This window comes from Henckelia pumila, chromosome 2 (genome assembly GCF_033568475.1).
Source record: "Henckelia pumila isolate YLH828 chromosome 2, ASM3356847v2, whole genome shotgun sequence".
In the NCBI taxonomy this organism is placed as follows: domain Eukaryota; kingdom Viridiplantae; phylum Streptophyta; class Magnoliopsida; order Lamiales; family Gesneriaceae; genus Henckelia; species Henckelia pumila.
Genome location: NC_133121.1, coordinates 116,124,450 through 116,136,737, shown reverse-complemented (window position 1 = coordinate 116,136,737; position 12,288 = coordinate 116,124,450). Strand labels below are relative to the sequence as shown.

Below are 12,288 nucleotides of genomic sequence, written 5' to 3'. Positions count from 1 at the left end.
TCATTATTTGGATTGCTCCAATATGAATCTAAGACATCGTTCTTGCTACCTCACTTTTCAGCTTCTGCAATTCCTCTTTTACTTTTTCAAAAGGAATTAACTGCATCTCTATTTGATTACTTGTTAACTCCATAGGGATTGCCATTTCCCTTCTGGATACTTTGTAAATCAAATGATGTCTTCTTTGTCTAAGCCCTAGGTTGCCTAAGACTCTTTCTACTTGTCCTGCCAAAAACCCTTGGTACTTCTGTAATGTTTGATTTTATCTCATAATCATTTGGACCATATTATGAGATATCGTGATTTGACTAAAAAATCCAGTCAAACTTTCATGTGTTTCGTGTCGAAACACTTCTTCTTTATTTTGATTCTGATTCTGATTCTGATTCATCTTCAGATTCATCTTGGTTAAACAATATCTCTTCTTCGTATATACTTTCATCTGAGGGGATATCCTTAAATTGGTATATTGGACTAGATCTTGAAAGAAGACCGTATCATCCATATCTGGTGTTGCTTCAAAGAGTTTAACTCCTTTTTTCTCGTTTTTTGGACAGTTTGTAGATATATGGCCTCTAGCTTCACATGTCCAGCAATTGCAATCCTTGAAACTTTCAATTGCTCTCGTATGAGTTCTTCTGAAAATTCTTCTAGATGGTGTTCTTCCCCTGCTTTGTGATGAGTTTGTTGCTGGGGATGCTCGTGTAGGTCCACTTCTTCTACCTGATCTATAGGTTCTGGCCTTTTGTTTGGACCAAAATGTTCTTGGTTTCCAAGAAATTTTTATTCTTTTATTGTAGGAATTATTTCTGAATTTCTTCCTCTTAAATCCCTGTGATCTATTATTCCCTATAACCGTAGGGAGATCATTTTCTCTACAACATAGAGGAGTATGCTTATTAATACCCCTTATTTTCTTGTAGTTCTTCTGTAATGCTGTCATATGGCACCATTCCGCCAATTTACCTTTCAAAAAGGAGGCGCGTCTTGCCAATGTATCAAGATTACCTGAAACGTATTTTTTTATCAGCATTTCTCTCCAGGGGCTTGGCATTTTTGCGAAAAATAGCTGAATGGCTACATTTTCTTCAACTCCCGAATTCCATCTGTATTTTGTGAATAACATAATATATTCATCAACTAAACAGATATCATGTAACTCGAGGCTATACAGAGCTTGAGTATATCTTATCTTTTTCTTTGTATCTTGATTATTGAAATAGTCTACCCCTATGAATTGTGCTTTAAAAAGGGTGGTCATTCTTCCTCCAATCTCGCTAAGTGATTCTCCTGCTAAGATTGATTCCTTGGTTTCTGGCATGGTCATTTCCCAAGCTATCTTGACAGATCCCATTAGACTTATTTTCAGAAGTTTGATAAATCCTTCTTTATTGAGATCTAAAGTTCCTGCTGCTATTCTCATAGCTGATGTCCAATCATCTATGAGATCTTCTCTGTTTTTGAAGTCCAGAACATCCAGGTTTAACATAACCCCATAAGGATGTATCGGGTCTAAAATAGTTTTTCCATAAGGAGTTTGATGTATTGGTATATTACTCAATCTTGATTTGGTTCCAGCTGGATGTGAATTTTCTCCAATATGGAACTCACTATGTGGTTCTTCTGTTTTAACCACATATCTAGGGGAATTTCCTATGGGTTGTTCACCCTCAGGGAAATTCATTTTTAGATCTATTACTTTGAGCTTCGCAAAAGAATCCGCAAGATCTTGTAGATCCTCGAGATTTAATCTTTCTAAAGTAGTCATCAGATAGTGTTTTTCTCTGATACTTCTTTTATAAGATTAATCATCATTTCATCATCAGTTAAAGGTTTTTGAACCATTTTGGTTTTACCTTTCTGATGTAACAGAGGTTCGGTACCAAACGAAAGTGGTAACCTTCCTCCTGTATTTCCCTTTCTAGAACTAGAAGTGTGTTCTAGATTTACGATTTTGATTTGAAGATCCTTTAGAGTTACAAGAATTTCTTCTTGTTTCTTAAGGATTTCTCCAATCTGCCGAGGTATTTCATACAGCTGATTACTGTAATATTGTACTATCTTTTGAATTTTTCTAAGATCTCCGGAGAGTTTAGAGGAATCTGGTGTGATCTCTAGAAATTGAAAATTAGAAATCATATTTCTTAATCTTTTCAGAGAGTATATAAGACCTAAGTCTCTTTTAGTTTTGTAAAGAATCTATTTTAAATAGATTCATTTGTTTATGAGATTTCATATAAATGAAACCCTTATGGTTCAAACTCTTGTTTGAATCCATGGTTTGTTGAAAATCTCTTCCTCAACAAAAAAAAGTATGATTTAATGAATAATATAAAGTCTGAATAAAATTACTTAGGCTCTGATACCATTTTGAGCCATAGGGAAATTTTTATACAAAATATTAATATAAGGGTAGTATAGGAAATTTTTAGTTTGGAGGACATATCAGGAAAACTTTTTATAAAAAGAGGGACGTAATTGACCACAAAAAAAGTGTTAGTATATTTTTGGAAAAATTAGAAAACTTTAGGGACATAATCATTAATTATCCCATAAATAGCTGAATTTTTTGATAGTGTGTGAGATAAACTCATGTCAACTCTCAGGTTAGGCCCTAATGAGTTAATTGATTATAGGGCTGATTTCTTTAATATAATTATCAACTCATGAACGATCTCTTTTGACCATTACCATTCGTGCGTCATGCGAGGCAAACACGTCTGTCTATAAATGCTTATATATGCATGCTAAAGGCATTCCTTAATTTATTCTATAGAAAGCATTTAGCGACTTACAAGTTACAACACCAAATTCCCATATTTCTAATGTTGTTTTTGGAAATCCACGCCTCAAATTCATTGTACCTATTTTGGTTCAAAATTAGAATTACGGATTTGAAATATCTCATGTTAGCTAAATACATTTTTATGCTTAATCAATTCATCAACCTACAACTCCATGGATTTCAAATCAACGAAACAATAAATCAAATCTTAAATTCAAACTTTAATTTTTTACGCACTAGTAATACAAATTAAAATGAATTTCAAATGATCTCATTGTTAGGTGAACTTGAAATTCATCGCAAGTTACATGAAATATTATATAAGTATCTAAGACGTGGATTTGAAGTTTATGAACTTACTTAAAAAAACAAAATACAATAAAATATATTTGAAATTAAAGGATTTGATATTCAACAATCAAAACATTAAAATATATTTGAAATTAAAGGATTTGATATTCAACAATCAAAACGCAGCCTAAATCAATTATAACAAGATCTAAAACATTTTTGAATTCACTCAAAGAAATTCCTCGGTGTAAAAAAATCTTCTTCCACCATGCACTCTCTTTTCGATCATCTTCAATATTACTGGCAATACAAGAAACTTATACGCATAGGAATCGATCACCTCAAGTACACCACTGGTATGATAGGGGCATTAAGAGAAACCTCAGTTTCACCATCTAGGCAGAGCTATAAGATTTGAAACCTCAATCAATTAAAAATCAGATTCAACGGATATATTTTATAAATCTACGTCATTACTCATGTGTGTGGGTAAGTGCGACTATGCGAGAGATCTTTGACACAGAAAATACGCGTAAAAATAATAATGTAATGATGTACAAACCATGAACAATTCGTTTATGTCAAAGGACAACAAGAAACCATCAATGCCGTCTCTTTTGGCACAGAGGCGTCGGATATTTAGCATGAGCTGTCTTGATATTATATGTTGACCTTCACAAGCAAAAGGGGCAGAAATATACAAGGAAAATTATTTGTCTCCTAAAAATGAGTCCTTGATACTTTCCCCTTTATCCTGAATTTCATTGTCAACTATTACATATAAAATGAAATGGCTCAATAAGACTAAGTTTATAGCGATGTCAATGCTCGTGCTGATACTTTTCTCGATTTGTTAATGAATCACAACCAGATGTAATATTCTTTTTCAAAAAAAAAAAGAAGAAAAAACTAAAAGTCTCACTGAACTTCAAATTCAATAGCGATGTCAACACTTGTGCTGATATTTTTCTCGATATCCATCTGCATTCTATTTTATTGACGGTGAGTGATATATTCCATTGCTAAATACGTCAGAAATCATGCTAACCAAGAGAAGATGAAAACTGGCAGATATCCATTTGGAGTCAAGTGTGTTTTGTCAATGGAAATTTACACTGAAGGAATTTATTACAATGACATGGTCCTAAACAAGGTAAAAAAATATTCATCTCGTTTAAATACTACGTGTAATTACTTTTATGAATGAAAATCTCAAAACAACATAATTTTTCTAATCGATGTCGATATCTTAAAACTGAAGTCCATCTGAAAAGACAAATCAAACGCTAGATAGACATTTATAAACTAAGCCCAAAAATCAACACAAATACTAATAGAAATATTCTGAAACCAAAATATTGCACATAGCTGAGAAACAAAAGAACAAATCTGAGTCCTGGGATAAGTTCATCTTCCTATAAATGATCTCAATAAGTTCACAGTATACTGACATCTACATTCAACTCTTATCCACCCAGGATGAACCAAATATTGGTAATTATCCTGGTAAAAACCTTTGCTTTCTTTCCAAGTTCTTTTTTTTTTTTTTTTTTTGGCCCCTTCCTTTAGTTTATATAGCCCCAAGGAACAGCACACTCTACCAGTCTGCAAGAATATAATGGTTTGGCGATTTCTAGGCTCAACTGAAGAAGCACACCAATAAATTAGTCCTATACACAGGAAATTCAACTTCCACCAGCCAGATTTACAGCCAACTATTTGATTCTTAAGCAATTAATTTTTCATTTCGTCTATGCATTCCAAAAACGGAAGTTTGATAATCAGGGAAACATGCTAAATCATCAGTAACTGCGAATTTGTTGTCGCAGAGTTCAATTTAGCTTGAGGTATTACCCAAACACTATATCTAATGTCTCGTCATTTGTCACGTCATCAATATAACATTAGTTATGCAAGTGTGTAAAAATATGGATAACCGGATACATGATCTGAGTGCTATCCTTAGGATAGGATAGCTGTCCCAAAATATTTTCTCCAAATTCAAATGTTACCCTTTACGATTCATTGAATACATCATTATGCAAGAAGTGTCAGTAAGATTATATAGAAAGACAGGGATTGAGTCAAGCAAATTACCCATGAGAGGCGGCCAAACGAAAACAAAAAACCCGGAGGCGGAGTAGGAAATTGAGTTGGTATCCGGCTAAACGACCTGCCAAATTATCACAAACCCGCATGAATTTAACTGAAAAGGAAAGGGTTCCCCATGAATTTCCCGAGCTCTTATTCAACTTTTGAGGAACTAGGAGTTTCTTTTTCAGCCTCCGCCACCCGGCGGGGCAATGGCAGCAAATACCAATTCTCTATATTTTATGCATTTTATAATAATAAATTAGAAATTTATAATGGATAATTATAAATTTATAATGATAGTACTGAAATGTTTTAAGAAGCGCAAATTGGTGATAAATCTGAAAGAGTTGATGCTCCGTTAGTTAACTTGTGGTTAAGGGCTTTGAGAGTCTTTTTTTGTAAACAATTTTTGTTTAATATAATATACGTTCTTTAAATGGCGTTCACTTTATCTTATTATTATATAATGATATACTATTGCTATTTTGATAAAGACCTTGAACATACTAAAGTAAGATGAGATAGTGAATATAGAGAGATCACTGTCATGAAACACATCTTATGTTCACTGTATATTCTAAACAGTTCCTAGTCAATTGAGTCGTCCACAAATAAGGATAAGGATCGCTCGAGATTGAGACTAGCATTTACGATGTCGAGTACCATGTTTCATTGGTATGGAACATAGAGATGTTCGAATCATGCAAATGGATATTCATATAATGAATGATCAAACTACCCTATTCGGACTTTCCAAGTGGTTATCACTTATCGAGTGGATATAGTCCGCGGTTTTGGTTGTACACCATTAGTCCTTATTACTTGAAACATCATTGAGACTCTATATGCTAGTACTGTGCTTTGACTCGTTTACCGACTCTATTAGGGTCATCAGGTGTCGAGATTGGGTACAGTTACGACACATATAGGAGTCGATGCTTTGTTGTCAAGGATTCACCGCACACTTGCGAGTGTGGATATCCTATGCAATCTGAGGAGATATTAGTGTGACGAATCTCTGGACAGAGTACATGATGTGTTTTAGGTTACTTGGTTTCCTAGTAGCACATGCGATGTCACTATTTGATCTTCAAGATGCATTGCATAGTTATCGAATCTCGAACGACTCTCGATGTACAAATGGTTGTTGATTCGATCGGGATATATGGATGAAGGGACCGTGCTGTATGCTAACCAAAATCTACTGGTTCTTGTAGACACTATCAGTGATACCTAGGGAATCATGGGGCGATGTTGCTAGACGCTCTTACCATGATTCAATGGGCAAGTCGGAAATTGTTGTTCCGAGTCACAAGGAGTTGTGAGCCCACGACTAGCTGTATCCCTGAACCATTGAGGGTCAAGTAATGGATTTCTAATCCCCGTTGAGATAATTAAATTTAAAGAGTTAAATTTAGTGGATAAAGAAGTAGGACTTCTTATTTAAAAGTAGAGGGAGTAAGATTTCTTAAAATAACATATTGATGGACATTTTTGGAAACCACTGAATTCGGATTCAGAAAATTTGTCTTGACTTTAAAAGATGCAGAAATGGTTTCTGTGCACATTGGTGAAATTGGTTTATCAATCTGAGTCACGATGAATTTTATATTAATTTCTGAACATGCGGGCTTTGCTTGTCAGGCTTGAACTTCTGACTAATGGGCCCTAAGCTGTTAGCAGCCCACATTATAAATAAGTTATTGCAGTACAGAAATTGACACAATAAGGCATAAAAATTTTCGAAAACCCTAGGGTTCTCTCTCTAGGTGGCCGCCGCCCCTCTCCCTCTCTGTCATCGAAAATCCAGCCTGTAATTTTCGAAATTGCAGTCTGGTTTAACAGATCAAATCTGTTAATTTCTCTTCGTAGAAACTTCTGATAGACTTTCTAGTGCAGTCTATCAGAGGGATTATGAAACGACCCTAACTCTATAATTAATAAATAAATATGCGGAATTTTTTTTTATATATATATACTTACTAAATAAAATATTGTACATATACGCCCATACATATATGCACAGAATAAAAAGATTTAAAATAACTAAATAAATAAACAAATAAATACTTAAATAAAAATGCATTCTTAAAAATAAAATAAATATCTGAGTCAAACATTTAATTAAAAAAATACTGCATAAATAAAATGTATAAAATTTGCATGCACTGAAAATAGTTAATAAAATATTCTAAACTCACAACCACTGACAAATAATAAAAATATATCATGCCGACATAAATAAAACATGCATGTGACTCAGAAATCTATCACGGTCACGGGGTCACTGCATGTCCGTTCATACGTCCTCGCCTCCGGTGGGAGCTACATCCTCCTCTATGAACTCACCTGCACCATACCAGTGTAGTGAGCCTAGAGGCCCAACATGCTAACATAACAAGGGTTTAAAATAATTTAAAACAATTAAATACTAATACATACATATACATGAATGAGAATGCTTAAAAATTACATAACATAACTTAACTTAAATGAACTTAAATATCATAATCATACGTAATACATAAACATTGTTGAGCAATTAATTTTCTAACATCGCATGGTTGTATCCGTAGTGTAACCTTAAATCATACATTAAATACTGATCAGCGTGGAAACCAACGTACGTGGCCGGTGACGAATCACCTCTTAAATTGGCAGTAAACTGCCCTTCAATCATATGGGGACGAATCCCCCTTAAATTGTCACACTACTTCAACTTCCAACATAAAATATTTTCTTGCTCAAACTTAAACATTAAATCATGCATAAAATATTATTTCATGAATGCATGTACTTGAATAAAATGTGTGTCTTTCATATATATATAATTTAATTTCTTACTAACATATAAATATTAAAATAACTTGAATGCATAAAAAAATAATTAAATATATAATCAGGACACATGCAAATTTTCTCATGGATGGTCCTGGACTGCTGGCCCTAACACTCAAGCCCATTTACTTAAATCTGGCCCCTAAACACTGAGACTGGCCCAATAACATACTTAAGCCCAATAAAAATTATTCTAAGCCCAATTATTTTAATAAAGCCCATTAAAATACACTAAGCCTAATAACAACTTAAACTGGCCCAATGGGCCCAAAAACCCAAAGACTGGTCCAATAACTTTTATGGGCTCAAAAGCCCATAAAATTAATGGACTAACTAAATTAAAATTTTAAAAGTACAAATAAAATTATTTGGGAGTCCAAATAATTTTATTTCTAATTAATTGGCCCAAAAACCAATTAATTCATAAAATACTTTAAAAATAAAAAGACTCGAGCCCGGCCCACCAAACCCGGACCCGGACTCACTTAACCCGACCCACTAACCTACTGACCCGACCCGGACCCAACAGATAACCCTAGAACCCGAACCCCTTACCTCTTCTCGGCTGCGGCCGTGAGCAGCAGCCACTCCATGGCTGCTGCCGGCTTGCTCCGGCCGCCCCTGGCCGAACCGCCGCCGCCCGGACGTAGCCCACGTCCGGGCGGACCTAACCTGCCCTGACCCCAGCCCCCATGCAGCCTGGACCCTTAAACCCGAAGGCCCTTCCCCCAAACCCTAACCTGCACCCTTCTCGGCCGAACTGCTGAAATTGCTTCCCTGGGCTCGTTTGGCTCGAGCCATTCGAGCCACTCGAGTCCAGTCACTCCTAGGACACCCTAGGGACCCTAACCAGCAGTCATCCAAGCCATGGTTAGCCAAAAACGTGAGCATGATTAAGAAAGTAAAGAACAATGCGCATACAACCAACATTCAAATCAATTTTCTGAAAAACTCTTAATGATTTTCGATGCATACACAACACACAAACTAATATATCTGATAGGCACGAAAAGTATAGAAGGAAATCATGCCTTTCACCGTAGAAGTCGATTAGCACGCAAGTAGGACGTTTCCGGGACGACGGGGCGACGACGACGAGCTTTGGTCCTTCAAAAGTGTGGCTATGGTGTTCTTCCTTGGCTTGCTAAGTGGAGAAGATGAAGATTTGTGAGGGTGGCGGCTGATGGGTGAATGATCGGCTAAGGGGTTTGGGGTAGATTAGGTTTTGAGTTTTGATTTATAAGAAAATAGGGTAAATAAATATATAATTAAGGATATTAAATATATATAAAATATAACTTAACCAAAACTCTAAAAGAAATATTTAAAAATCTGAAACATTATTCAAAAATCCCGAAATTAAAATTAAGGGAATTTTTAAAAGTGATTAAAAGTCATTATCTTGGCTAATTTTGGATAAAAAGGACTCCTAAAATTATATAAAATTAAATACTTAAAATTTTGAGATAATAAAACCCAAAATAATATTTTAGGGCTCTAAAAAAGTTCATAAAATAATTTGGGTAAGAAGTCGTCATCTCGTCCGTCCCTTGTCCTGTCTACGCGATCAAATAATTAAAATACTAAAAATCATAAAATTTTACTAATTATGGGTTAAATGCTTAAAAATTAAATTAAATCATACACAAATAATTCACATAATTATTTAACCCATAAATCTAAAATTTAACATAATTAAATATCCTAATTATGCAGGCGGATTTACGTATTTAAAAATACCTGGTGTTACAATTCTCCCCCCCTTAAATTGAATTTCGTCCTCGAAATTAAAGTACTTACCCGAACAACTCCGGGTAGCGAGTCCTTATGTCTGCCTCGGTCTCCTAAGTAGCTTCCTCCTCTGAGTGATTCAGCCACTGGACTCTGACCATCGGTATGACGCGCGTCCTAAGCCTCCGATCCTCTCTTGCCAAGATCCGCACTGGCCTCTCCTCATACACTAGATCTGGTGGCAACTGTAAGGGCTCGAAATCCAACACATGCGACGGGTTGGAGACATATCTCCGAAGCATGGATACATGGAAAACGTTGTGCACTGCCGCTAGCCCTGGAGGTAGAGCTAAACTGAAACGACCCTAACTCTATAATAAATAAATATGCGGAAATATTTTTTTTTTATACTACTAAATAAAATATGTACATATATACCCATACATATATGCACAGAATAAAGGATTTAAAAATAAATAAATAACTAAACAAATAAACAATTAAATACTTAAATAAAATGCATTCTTTAAAATAAATAAATATCTGAGTCGACCCTATAATTAAAAATATACTGCATAAATAAATTGAATAGAATTTGCATGCACTGAAAATATTAAATAAAATATTCGAAACTCCCAACTGCTGTAAAATAAAATAAATTGTATCATGCTGACAAAAATAACAACATGCATAGTGACTCAGAATATATCACGGTCACGGGGCCACTGCTGCATGTCTGCTCATACGTCCTCGCCTCCGGTGGATACAATGTCATCCTCAACGTACTCACATGCACCATACCAGTGTAGTGAGCCTAGAGACCCAACATGCTAACATAGCAAGGGTTTAAAATAATTTAAATCAATTAAATACTAATACATACGTATACATGAATGAGCATGCTTAAAAATTACATAACATAACTTAACTTAAATAAACATAAATATCATAATACATAACATTATTGAGCAATTCATTTTTCTAACATAGCATGGTTGTATCCGTAGTGTAACCTTAAATCATACATTAAATACTGATCAGCGTGGAAACCTACGTACGTGGCCGGTGACGAATCACCTCATTAAATTGGCAGTAAACTGCCCTTCAATCATATGGGGACGAATCCCCCTTAAATTGTCACACTACTTCAACTTCCAACATAAAATATTTTATTGCTCAACTTAAACATTAAATCATGCATAAAATATTATTTCATGAATGCATGTAATTGAATAAAATGTGTGTCCTTTATATATATTTAATTTAATTTTCTTACTAACATATAAATATTAAAATAACTTAAATGCATAAAAATAATTAAATATATATTCAGGACACATGCATATTTTCTCATGGATGGTCCTGGACTGCTGGCCCTAACACTCAATCCCAATTAACTTAAATCTGGCCCATTAACATACTTAAGCCCAAATAATTATTCTAAGCCCAATTAAATTAATAAGGCCCATTAGAATTACGCTAAGCCCAATAACACTTAAACTGGCCCAATGGGCCCAAAACCCAAAGATTGGCCCAATAACTTTTATGGGCCCAAAAGCCCATAAAATTAATGGACTAACTTAATTAAAATTTTAAAATTTCAAATAAAATTATTTGGGAGTCCAAATAATTTTATTTCAATTTAATTGACTCAAAAACCCATTAATTCATAAAATGTTTTAAAAATAAAAAGACTCGAGCCCGGCCCACCAAACCTGGACCCGGACCCACTTAACCCGACCCACTAACTTACTGACCCGACCCGAGCCCCCACGACCCGACCTGGTACCCTAAACCCTAGAACCCGAAGCACTAAGCTCCCCTTGGCCGCGGCCGTGTGCAGCAGCCGTTCCATGGCTGCTGCCGGCCTGCTCCGGCCGCCCCTGGCCGGAGCGCCGCCGCCCGGACGTAGCCCACGTCCGGGCGGACCTAACCTGACCCAGCCCCAAGCCCCATGCGGTCCAAGAAGCCAAGGCCGAAGCCTCTTCCCATGAACCCTAATCTGCGACCCCTTAGGAACGAATGGATGTAGCTACTGTCCAGCCCTCCCTTGGCTCAATCCCCCTGACCAAAGCAGACTCCAGGGACCCTAAGGCACCCTATGAACCTTGGACCAGCAGTTAGAACCCATCATGGCTCGAGAACAACGATTGAAAAGGAAGCAATTCCAACATGAACATGACACAACCCTTAAACCGATTGTTTTCTGAAAATTTCACAAAGGTATTCAAATGCACACGCACACACTCACATATATACTGGTACGACTCAAAAAGTAGAGAAAAGATCATGCCTTTCATCGTAGAAGTAGAGAAAACGAGAAGGCGACGAGTCCGGGACGACGGGGCGATGACAACCGGCTTGAACCTTCAAAAACCGAGGCTATGGTGTTCTTGGAGCTTGCTATCTGATGAAGAAGGTGAGGAACAAAGAATAGGGGTGGCGGCTGATGCTAGGAGCGATCGGCTAAAGGGTTTGGGTAGAATAGGTTTAGGTTTTTGGGTTAATTAAAATATAGATTAATTAAATATAGATAAAAAGGTTTTAAA

The 12,288-nt window shown here is 35.8% G+C and overlaps 1 long non-coding RNA gene across 1 annotated transcript; it reads right to left on the bottom strand.

Annotated features, from left to right (window-relative positions):
* Positions 1 to 3,207: 3,207 nt before the first annotated feature.
* Positions 3,208 to 5,385, bottom strand: LOC140884132 (uncharacterized). The gene is made up of 2 exons (XR_012150556.1): positions 5,174 to 5,385; positions 3,208 to 3,481 (listed from the first exon to the last, which is right to left on the bottom strand). It is a non-coding gene; the product is annotated as an uncharacterized lncRNA (long non-coding RNA).
* Between the last annotated feature and the right edge of the window lie 6,903 nt (positions 5,386 to 12,288).